Below are 12,197 nucleotides of genomic sequence, written 5' to 3' on the forward strand. Positions count from 1 at the left end.
CCCACACCGCAGTGGTAACAAAGCAGTGAGAATTACGCTTCCCCAGATACAAATACTCTCCCATATTTGCAGAGATGTGGAGTGACCTGAGTACTGAGAACATTTAAGTGTGAGAAATGTTTAACTCCAGCATTCACCTCCTGATACAAGCTCCAGTTCTATAGGTCTTGCTCACACAGCTCAACTTCCAGCACCCCCAAAACCCTTAAAAGCTTCAGTTCAATAGCAACAATTCTCCCTTATCTCTGACTCACACCTGTGGCAAACTAGACCAATTTTTTCTTGTCTCTCTAGGAAGGAGCTGCTTGAACCATTTTAACCTCCTACATCCCACTTCTGATCCAGTTTCTAAATCTGATAATAGACTTAGGGTCCAACTGGAAAGGAGAGACAATCAGTGCTATGGTGCTGCCAGTTCCATGGACATGGCCATGAAGATAGGAGAAGGATCAAGTGCCTCGAAGGCTCTTGTCTGAGACACACTGGCTTGGGAACAGTATTCTCTGTTGAGTTTAGAGTTGAGTATACCAGGGAAATCCATGGCAAGAAATGGAAGAAGAACAGGTTTGAGAGCCTGGTTACTTTGAGGGGGGGTAAGAATCTTATATTTATCTGATTACAAAAGAAAATCGTTCAGTCATATTCAAATTCATGCCTAATCAGTGCCCAGAGAGAGATAGAAGGTCTTAAACTGGGATAGTATGAAACCTCTGAAATTATAAATAAAGGGGTGTGTGTGTGAGAGAGAGAGAGAGAGAGAGAGCGCATCTTCCATAAAAGAGAATCCATCTTTCCCCCTGGATTCTCAAGGGAATTTGCTGCATATCCCCCACCCCTACCATCATCAAAGTTAAAAACCAGTGACTTAAAATGATTTCAGAATTTGAGCTGAAATGAATCTTGGATGGTATTTAGTTCATTTTTGCTTCTCTTTTAATTTTTCTGATATAATAATTTGAGTCTGATTAACATGAAATGTTTCATAAACATTGAAGTCTTCTAGGTCTTTCTCTTCCAAAACACCTTCCAGATGGTTCTTGGAAAACGCATCATGATGACCTAGATAAAGGTTCTGAGTGGTGGCGTGACTATCTACCCATGTGTCAGAAGGACTGATGAGGGGGTGGCAGGCATATTGTTGTCCTCTGGTTTATCTTCATATCTCACTTGGAGCAAAAGATGGAACTTTGTGATTTAGAAACTCAAGTCGCTCCATTTCAGAGGGAATGGATGAGATTTATTCTTACTACAAGAATCTGGCATAGTCCCACAATGATTTCACTTTGCTGATTTTCATGGCCCAATCTTCTCCTGAACATTTACACATTTATTTCTTTTACTTCTCTGCTTAAAGCAGCTCAAAGATACATAATTCAAGATGATTATAGTTTGAAAAAAATCTCATCTGTTCAACACAAATATTGAAAAAAGAAATCAGCTTGACACTTGGCACCCTTCACTGCAGCTGGGTTCACTCTTCCCAAGTCCAATGTTTTCATTCAGTGAGCAGAAGCTATAGAAGAAGAGCAGATTGAAAACCACATCATTCTAATTTCCACGTAAGATTTATCTAGGGTGAGAGGGGAATCAGGAGGAGAACAGTCAGTTGATTCTTTTAATAAGTAGGTCATAAATGAGGTCTTCTTTTTAGGAAGTAGAGTAGAAAGAAGTTGGCAACCATTGGCTATAAGGATGTTTGTTGGGGGCTGGGGGAGTTAAGAATGACGCCCAGGCTCCCAACTTGGCAGTTGGGGCACACAGAAGGAAGAGCTTTTGGGAGAAATAAATGAGACCTGATTTGAATATGTTCCATCTGGATCCAGGTGAAGCATTTAGCATGTGGTTCAATATGAGGGTCTGGACCTTTAAGCAGAGGGTTGGGCTGGAGATATTATTTGAAAGTCATCAGAATACCTGCAGCCTACATACCTATAGGAAATTAGAGAAGAGAATTTCAAAGAGGAAGATAGATAGTGACCCTAAATATCTCAGAGAAAGTAAGTATGAAAGAACCAGCTACTCACTGGCTATAGCAATGAGGAAGTCACTAGTGACTTTAGGATAAGATTTGTGGGGCAGAAACCACATCATATATTTGATGCAGGATTGGATGGATAAAAAAGAAGTGACAAAGCTAAATGGAGATGAAGATAAATGCCAGAGAAGGCATGCAGGATGGTGGGAGTTTTATTTGTTGTTTTTTAGTAGACACTTGAACATGATTAAGTGATGATTAGATGAACCAGAAGGAAGGAGAATTTGAAGAAACAGAACAAATGAATCATTGATAGAACAACTTCCTGGATGGAAATGGGGAAGAGTAAATTCAAGAGCACTGTGGTGACACGGGCCTTGAGGCATGCATCCTCCAAGTCACTAGGGAAGGAGGATATGGGTACAAACTCATGAACAGTGGTGGTCATCCTGGTCATCTCAGTCTCCTTAGAGAAAGTGGGGATACTTGAGGTGGGTTAGGGAGCATTAGAAAATTAGCACAAATTTGGACTTGCTGTAGAGAATAGTAAAAGGACACTAATTAGGGAAACAGACAGCATTGGCTAGAAGCACAGGTAACCCAGATGAGACTGAATATCCTAAGCCTATGGTAGCACCAATCCACCCAGCAGTGTGTATTTCTTTAATGCCTGACTACCAGTGTGCAAAGCTGGAGAAGACAGATATGTTTGGTTTAATACAGGACTGGGGATTAAAAAGCAGAAGTAATAGCAGGGCAAAGGGGTGAAGAAGTTGGATTATCTAGATACAGAGTAGTTGAAGTAATAGGTTATCAGATCCGGGCAGGAGAAGGAAGGATGAAGCAGGAAAGGATTGATGCAAAGTGAAAGGCTGAGATAAAATGAAAATGTTGCTGAAGATCTTGTGAAGATCAGAGAATAAGTAGGGTCAGAGAAAAGCTGGAAAGATCTGGAAAGACAAGATTGTGTGGTCAGAGAAAGCTTACTTTTCCAGAACATTTTACTTCTATTTCTACCTTGCACTGTAAAATTTAAAAGTGCATTACAAATGAAAATACAAATGTCTGGTAAATTATTTATTTTGTATTATCTATGCCTTAGGCTCTTTTCTATGTGATAATCCCCCATTCTCTTCATTGAAATAGAAAAATGTGAACCAGGTCTTAAGAGTATTATTTCCCTAAAGTTTTAACCATTTTATATGTACAATGGTATTATATTTTTATTTTAAATATAAGATCTTGGGAAAGAAGCCAGTGTTTTCTATTTCAGCAGTCCCAGCAGCTGTTACAAGCATAAGCAAGCCTTCAATACATGTGCTTTCTCTGGCTTTGTGCTTTCCTCTAAATTTAAGTTGATTGTAGGAAATTTTAACCTGTAAACCTCAAGAGGATAGATATCAGTAGACCTGACATGACAAGTGACTAATGGTAACAAAGTGGACCCATGGAATGTCGGGGAGGCTGTGCACAACATTGTGATCTAGACTGGAAGCTGAGTCTGCAACTCAGGTAGGTAAGGATGGGTTAGATGAACATTGCATGTAAATAAGCTACAGGTTGCCTCTATTCCATTTAAGTCTGCTTCAGCTATAAATGAGAAGAGATGTTAAGAATCAAGTGTGCATAATTTGAACGTAGTTCAGTAGGAACACAAATATTTCACTTGTTACCCTTATTTTGCTAAAATATGTGTTTAGTGAGTTTGCAGATTAGGTTAAAAATATAAACAAAATTATGGATAATGAATTAGAATCCTATTTGCAGAGGAAATTGCCCTAAGATATGTTATTAGTGAGTAGGACTAAGGCGCTTCTCAAGAATCCTGTTCAGTTTTCTTATTACTGAACAGAATAAAGATGGAGTTGACACATGTGATGGCCATCAGGGTCTAGGAAAAAAATAGCACCCCCCCCCACAAAAAAAAGAACAAAGATTTACCATTGGGTCTTCACACGCAGGGCGCTCAGATGAGCCGGAAAGAGACTCTTGTTCATTCGCTGAGTATTTTCCTACAAGAATAAAAATAGGGACACTGTCTTTGTTCATAGCGGGGACTTAGTTAAATGGCAGACAGGCCTGTTCTTCTCTCTCTTCCTTTGGTGAAGATTGTGCCTCTGATCACATCTCATGACATTAACATCACCTAATTTCCACACTCCTCAAACTACCTGCTAATGGTACTTTGCCTTCTTCCTATGTAGACTTTTCTAAAAAAGAACAGCTCTCTGGCATGCTGACATGAATATTCCAGTTTGCTTAGCTGTTCTGACTTTCCTTATAATTAACAAAATAACATTCTAGTTTATTTACTGATCTCTTGTGAGATGGCTAATTAGGGTGAGTTGCTGCCCTTGGTTCTGATGAATTCAGGAAGGAAAATGTAAATTTCTCCACCTTTAAAGAAAACGAGCAGGCCTGCATTCTATAAAAGCACTGCCACTCAGTGAAGCCCCACGTGAGCTACTGCAAACCTCTCTCTGACACTTTTTCTGTTTCAACAAATACCATGTACGCCTTCTCAAATCATGCTCTGTGAGCCCTTGTTCCAGTCTCAGTGCCTAGCATTCCACTATGTTGCCTTTACCTTAAGTAACCTTGACCTTGAGGGGTTTTGTTGTGAGACAATGGGGCTCAAACTTCAGTCTCATCTGCATGCTTGTGAAAATACATAATCCAGGCTTCCCCATAAACATCCTGCCTCAGCAGTCCAGGTAGGATTTGAACGTGCATTTTTTTAAAACAGATTTTGTTTGTAAGTAATTTCTACACCCAACATGGGGCTCAAATTTACAATCCCAAGATCAAGGGTAGCACACGCCATTGACTTAGCTAGCCAGATGCTCCTGGAATGTGCATTTTTAGCATAACTGATTCTGATACAATAGTCAATGGACCATACTTTGAGAAACGGCTTTAGATTGGGGGCTCACTCATTTGTGGCTATGGCACTAGCAAGGGATATTGTTTGTTCTTGAGAGCCAAGAGTAACCTTCCCACCCCCCACCCCCCACCACCAGAGTGAAGTTTGATGCATCCAGAGGAAGGGGAATGGGAGGAAATGAAGCCAAGTGGCGTGACAAAGATCAGAGAGAAATGGTGGGGGCCTGGGAAAGGAGCCCCAAGGCATTCCAGTGGAACTTCCTTTGGAATCTGCCCACTCAGGATGAGGCAATTTGTCTGCCAGACAAGTTGGGTCTGTTGCATGCTCCCTCGAGCAGAAGCAAATTTCAGGTTTAAAACATATTTACCTTAATTTGGCAGTGACTAGTTTGGCCAGGGGCAGATACTCCCCAAGCTGCCTGAAATGATGGTGGCAGCATGTTGTGTTGAAAATGTGTGTGGCACAAGGCTTCTTTCTCTTGTCCTAGAGGTCAGTGATATTGGGATTTCTCATCCATATTTGGTGCTGGAAATCTTTATTAATTGGCATTTGGCAATCCAATTTGGAGAATCATAGAATGCTAGAGCTAGGGCTAATTTACAGAGTATGGCTGAGGTCCTTCTCCTTTTAAAGATGCAGAAACTGAGACAGAGGGAGGATGGGTGATTCACCAGAGTCCAACAGCTTCCTAGAGGAACAGCTGGGACTGGAAGTAGGTCTCTTGACATCAGTGCACAGCACTCTGCTGCCTGCTCCCAAACCTCAGCCAGGAGACACGTGCCTGCTGAATCAGCACAGATGAGTTAGATATATTGGTTTGTTAACTGCTTAAGCATATTTTATTATACGATATTATTAGCTAGTAATAATAGTATTTTTTAACATTTCTTTTTTAAAGGCTTTGTTTATTTATTTGACAGAAAGAGAGAGAGCATAAGTAGGCAGAGTGGCAAGCAGAGGGAGAGGGGAAGTAGGACCCCACTGAGCAGGGAGCCCGATGCAGGCTCAATCCCAGGACCCTGGAATCATGACCTGAGCAGAAGGCAGATGCTTACCTACTGAGCCACTCACATGCCCCATATTAACTAGTAATAATAGTATTAATAGTATTAGCTACTTTGCATTTTTATTTCATCTGTTTAACTCCCTTCCTTAAGTAACCTACTTTTGTTTTTTGGTTCTTTCTTTCTTTCTTCCTTTCTTCCTTTCTTTCAACAATGATCCTTCTAAGTCAGCATTCTTCCTCAACTAAGTACATTTGCCATCTAGTGGCTCAAAGATAGCAATAAAGTTTCCTGCAGAAGATTTTATATAGGGCAAAGGAATCAGAATTTTTACAGCCTGGAAGAGAACCTTCCAGATCTTCATGTCCAATACCCTCATGTTGCCAATAAAGAAAATGAGGCTCTTGAGGGAAGCAACTTGTTGGAGGCCTCACAATAGGTGAGCGGAGCCAGGGGCACCCTTGACCACACTGAGTACAGGACAAGGGTATTTCCTGGCCCCATCCTCTTGGAGGTGGATGAGCCCCTGGAGGGCAGGGATGTGGGTGCACCAGGGATTCCAGAGTACCTGGCCCAGGTCTATGTGTGATGGGTGAAGGGGAGTCCTCCATGACCAGACCCATGTTGCTAGCTTTGATTATTTTTCTTCATGGTGCCATCAAGTCATAGTGGTTGTCCACACAAAGGGGCCTCCGTCAGTGTGGTGTTGGTGACTGGATGGAGGCCTGCATCAGCTGAGTCAACCGAACAGTATGCTATGCCCTCCAGTTTGCACAGTGTGCTTTCTGCCTCACCTTCAGCCACATGCTTCTGCACCCTTTCTGGTTGAGCATCTCTTGCCCAGGATACTTTTGCGTTCAGAGTGAATTTCCTGATGGGCTGCAAGTCTAAGCATCTCCTGCCAGAAGTGAGAGGAGCACTCAGGGCCTCATCCCCTTCTATTTATAACGTGCGTTGGTATCAGGCAGTCCCAAAAAAGGTGCTCAGGGCAGAGTTCAGAACTCACCAGACCTCCAGGAAGAGGTCTGTGCGGGATGGCACTGAGGGGGTTGGGAATGGGCAAGCGCTTTAAACGGCTGCAGATGGCAAGGGTGCCAGGGTGACAGACTGTGGGAGGCAGTTTTCTTTGTATTCCAAATAGGCTGAGGATTTTCTTTTATCCACTGAAACTCTCTGGAAGAAAATGAGGACAAGGAGAGTGGCAGGCATAGGCAGCCCCTGTCGGGAAAGTTTTGTTTCCTGGGGTCCACAGATGGGCTTCCCAAGGCAGATGAGCTCTGAAGCCCCTGGAATTATACACACAATTTGGTGTCTATGTTTTGTTTTGGGAACAAAGTTTCTCTACCTTTTATAAGCTACTCAGGGGAGTAAATGATTCAATCATGTCAGGAACCACCAGTGTCCAGATCCAATCTATCTCCAAACTCTTCGAAATGAGTGAATTCTTTGTCTCGCTCAGGAAGATAAAACTCAGCCACAGTTGTTGTTTGCTTTTACCAATGTTCTCATCTATACCTGATGTCATCTTTTTAAAGGTTGTGTGCACATAGAAAACAAGTATATAAGTAAAATCCTACTGTCTTGACTGCCTTTTGTAATGAATGGGTACATATCTAAGTCCCAAACTAAGGCATGCAGAAAATATGCATTTCTTTTACTTTTCTAAAATTCAAATTAATTTCTATTTTGAGCCCCCATTCCTGTCATGTGGCTGTGACTTAATCTCTATGTTTGGGATCTTCTATTTCTCTCTCTGTCCCAGGGGACTGTGTGTAAATTCTGGGGCACTTACTTAGAGTGGAGGTGCCTACCTAGACTGAGATGTCTGTCTTTTATGTCATTTGTGTACAAAGTCATGTGCTGAGATCCATCCTTGATCTCACGGAGTCCTTGGCTGTGGAGCCACGTGTGTTACCACTGAACTTTCTCTCTTCTGGTCCTGGCCCTGGCAGACCTCCCCACTATCTTCATGATGAGTCCTTGGGGCTGCATCTGGCTCTGCCTGCCCAAGCAAAGGCTCTGTAGCCTTGCTTCTTCACAGGACGCTTTGATCTAGGAAAGAGGATGTTTTGGATTTCTCTTTGAGGTCCAAAGTTACCAAGTCTTCCAATTTGTTTTTTAAGAAGAAGCTGGAAATTTTCACTTTATGCATATCTTTCTGATTTTAAATGTTGGAAATTAATTCATTTTGGAAAAATGGTCACTGAGATCAGACAAAAAAAACTTTCCATGGCCCAGTTTTGCCCCTAGGGCCACCATTTTGTAGCCTCTGCCCAAAGGCTTAGACTTATGGAAACCAAAGCAGGCAAGACATCCATTTTTCTGCTTTCAGTGTGTCATAACTCTCCCTGAGGAAGTAAGCACAGGATTGTCTACCTACTGGACTAGGAGAGAAAGCCAGAAGGGAGAAATCTGGGGGCAAAACATTAGTTAATATTTCGAAAGTCGTATCTTCCTACACCTTGATATTGAGCTTCTAAAGACAGGTTCTGTGTTTAAAAAAAAACAAAAACCAAAAACCAAAAAACAACAACAAAAAAAACTTTTTCTATATCCAGAGAAAAAAGGCTTAAGATCGCACAATATATTTTCAATAAAGTAACCACGTTCAGCAAATGCTTTCAATGAAATTATAGAACTTTATAATAGGTTTCCTTAATGTTTACTGAATCTTGGGGTGCCTGGGTGGCTCAGTGGGTTAAGCCTCTGCCTTTGGCTCAGATCATAATCTCAGGGTTCTGGGATCGAGCCCCTGCTCTCTGCTCAGCAGGGAGCCTGCTTCCCCACCCCCCACCTCCCTCTCTGCCTACTTGTGATCTTTGTCTGTCAAATAAATAAATAAAATCTTTTAAAAAATGATTGTTGAATCCAATTCCTGAGACTAGATTAAATAAATGAGACAACTAAAGTCTACAGAGGTAAATGAATTGCCTTTGATCACTTAGCAATTCACGGCCAGCGAGACTCAGTCTCTGACTCTGTCTGTCTAGTGCCTCCTCCTGGGGAGTACTGCATCCTGCTTGGGGTAGGAGTAGGGTGTGTCATGGGAATGGAGGTGGTGCTAGAATGCAGTGCCTACAGTCAAAGAGGGAACACCCAAGAGAACATGGCGCCAGGAGAAGTTAAGTCAAAGGGGACTGACAGCTTCTTTTAAGTTTCATTAAAATTTGAGAAGTGCTGTTCTGGGCTAATAGTTTTTTACCTTGGCTATAGTTTAGAGTTGTTTAGAGCCTGAAGAGCTTTAAAATTTAAATTTTAAAATTTTGTGGAGGCCTGTGCTCTACCCCTAAAGATTCCATTTAATCAATCTAGTGGTAGAGTCAGGATACCTATAGTTGGAAAAGTTCTCCTGGTGATCTTCATGTGCAACAAGGTGAAAAATGACTGTTCCCGCCACACAGAACCACCACCACTTTCCAAACGTAATGAACCTGTCCTTCCTGTGCACATGCATTCCCATCAGCCCACAACAAAACTCCTACTCATTCTTCAAAACCCAGGTTACCAAGCATCTTCTGGGAAGATGTCCCTGAAGTTTCCCCCAGCAGAATTAACTGCTCCCCAATTTGCAGTCTGTTTTTTGGGTACCCTCCTGTAAATAGTTAATAGATAATTATGTATTTTCAAGTCTCTTTCTCTCACTAGGGAAAACTAAACTGTGCATATCTTTAGAGCAGGGAATTTGGTTTATTTACCTTTTTTTTTTTTTTTTTTTTAAATGGCAGAACCTAGTTTTTATGTAGTTGTTTCTCTGTATCTGGTTTTCTATATCTCTATTGGTGATTGAATGCAGAAATGCAGTAAGTCAAGGTTTTAGAACCAACTCTCCTTCAGATGTTCTCAGTCTCTCAATCATCCCAACCAGAAAATTACCCCCAACCCTGCCAACTCTTCACAGTCCCAAAGAAAGAAAAAGATAGCAAACAAGCAAACAAACAGACCAGAGGCATAATATACATGTCCTGGCTATCTCAGAAGGAATATTTGGAAACAGATCCATAAGGACAGGGATTTTTGTGGGTCTTGTTCCTTGCTGTATCCCCAGTGCCTACAACAGTGCCTAGAATATGGAAGAGGTTAAAGAGGTTAGAGTGAATGAATGGATATTTAATAAGTGGTAATTTTAAGAAGGCTTTCTCTTCTCCTCCTCATTTCCTATTTATCATTCATTCCAGTTACAATGGGCTTTGTTTTGAGTACTGTGACAGAATGCTGTTCTGAATTGCCAGGACAAGATCACCAAGAGCTCCCTTTAAAGATGTTCTGGTTTTGGAAATTTGCTGACCCTGACCACAGTGTTTGTAGGCAAAGTGTCACTCAACCTCCAGCAATATCCTAAGTGCTTCACAGATACATTACAACCTTTCAGACTGACTAAATATAATATAGTCATAAGATCCTAACTTTATATTATTACTTCAACACACTTCAACACACACACACACACACACACAGAAGATCCTGAGTTACACTGAGCTGTTAAACACTGAGCATCTCTCTGGGCTTGGTAAACCAGGACCACATTATGTTCTGCCCTTGAGAACTCAGAAGCACTTCCCGCCCAGTGGGCTGAATCAGCACTGAATTTGACCATCTCTTGATGACTGCTTGTCTTGCTAAACCTCTGACAGAAAATGACAGAATTTTAGAGCTGGAAGGGATCTTAGAGTTCATCTGGTATAACCTTATGCATTTGATGAATAAGGAGGCTGAGATCCAGAGACATGTCATTGCTCAAAGTAACACAGCTCATTAGTTGCTGAATAAGAGCATCGGCTGGTGCTCTAACTTTTGGTCACTTGCATTTTCTGTTTACGTTATTACCAGTTCTAGAATCTCCCTCATACTGGGTCTAAATCATCTACTGTAGGAATGGCAAGTCATTCTTTGTTCCTTATCATGAAAAAGGACTTTAAAAGAGAGTTGTGATCCTTAAAAATCAACTCCTTTAGGTTAAAAGTGAGGTCAGAATGTGTTGAAATACATTGGTCTTGGCTTAAAAGAACAGATGGTGATTTTTGTTTTTTATTTTGGCTTTTCAACTGAAAACATTAGTTTCCATTAAGGCTCTTCTCAAAACCAATTTCTTTTTCCAGATTTAGAACTTCACAAAATAATGTCTTAACCAAGTTGAATTATTCACTGTCCCACAAATGTACTGTATATTTGTAGAATGTCTTTTTCCTCTCTAATCCAATTTTTGTCCTGGCTGATCTCTATGCAGTCACTTCCTACATGTTCTCCCAAATCTAGTTAAATTTCCTTCCCTCTCCAAGTGTCCTCTTGACCATCTGCCTTGCCTGGAATAGTATCTTCTTTTCCCCAACTTCTTTAACATTTGTGAGAGAATTTAATAACTACATATTCATTTAATTGTGTGTTAGAAAAATATATTAGTAGCATAACAGACTCATTATTTTGGTTATTCTTTTAAAATATCACACTGACAATTTTTTATATCATTAAGGGAAGGATGTTTTTGTTATTGCTATAATTTGTTATTGCAGTCCAACAAACTACTCTAAAACTTAATGGCTTAAAAGAAAAATAACTATTGAGCTCATGATTCTCTGGCTCAGCAATTTGGGCTGGATTCCTTTGGGCAGATCTCTTGGTTTCACTGGGCTCCATGTGTCTGTGGTCTGCTGCAAGTTTGCTAAGTGGTTAAACCTATGGGGTTGACTAGCTGCCAGCTGGAGCCCCTTCTTTCTTCTTCATGGTCTACCATCCCCTATCAGGTTTGCCAGGCTTTTCCTATGGCAGAGCCAGGGGTCCAAGAGATACAGCAGAAGTATGCAAAGCCTCTTGAGGCCACTTGTAACTGGTACACCATCTCTTCTGCTGCATTATATTGGTTCAAGCAAGTCATAAGGCTAATTCCTCTCTCCCTAAGTGGGAGGAGCTACAAAGTCATATTGCAGGGGAAATGGATGAGGAGAAGAGCTAGGGAAACATTTCACTCAATTTATACCGAAGTTGGTTTAAATAAAAATGCACGTAGTAGGAGACTATGGTAAAGACTGAAGTTGTTACTCAAAATGGCTGAGTGCAGACGGCTATGATCCATTTGATGCTTAATCATTTATTGCCTTATAACAATTCTGTTATGACCATCTGTAGCACCAACCTGAAATGCAGTTGGAATGAGGCATTTCCTGTGTCTTGATCTCTAAGACTTGGGTTTCTGGAATTCTAGCCCCACCCAAGGCCTCCCTTTAGATCTCATGATTGGATTGAGTTTGAAGAGTTGGGGAGGGAGTGTGTTAGGGTAGAGGAAGGTCCCTTAGGGCACATTACATATGTTTTCTTCCTCAAAAGACTTCAGGCAGTGGAT

At 41.3% G+C, this 12,197-nt stretch overlaps 1 long non-coding RNA gene across 1 annotated transcript in view; it reads right to left on the reverse strand.

Annotated features, from left to right (window-relative positions):
- Positions 1-1,399: 1,399 nt before the first annotated feature.
- The window catches only part of LOC132025099 (uncharacterized), a 28,886-nt gene continuing 18,088 nt past the window's right edge, over positions 1,400-12,197 (reverse strand). The window contains exons 2-3 of the long non-coding RNA XR_009406413.1: positions 3,917-3,987; positions 1,400-1,513 (exon numbers count right to left, since the gene is read on the reverse strand). This is a non-coding gene — a long non-coding RNA (uncharacterized LOC132025099). The remainder of the gene's footprint in view (positions 1,514-3,916; positions 3,988-12,197) is intronic.

This window comes from Mustela nigripes, chromosome 9 (assembly GCF_022355385.1).
Source record: "Mustela nigripes isolate SB6536 chromosome 9, MUSNIG.SB6536, whole genome shotgun sequence".
NCBI classification, from domain to species: domain Eukaryota; kingdom Metazoa; phylum Chordata; class Mammalia; order Carnivora; family Mustelidae; genus Mustela; species Mustela nigripes.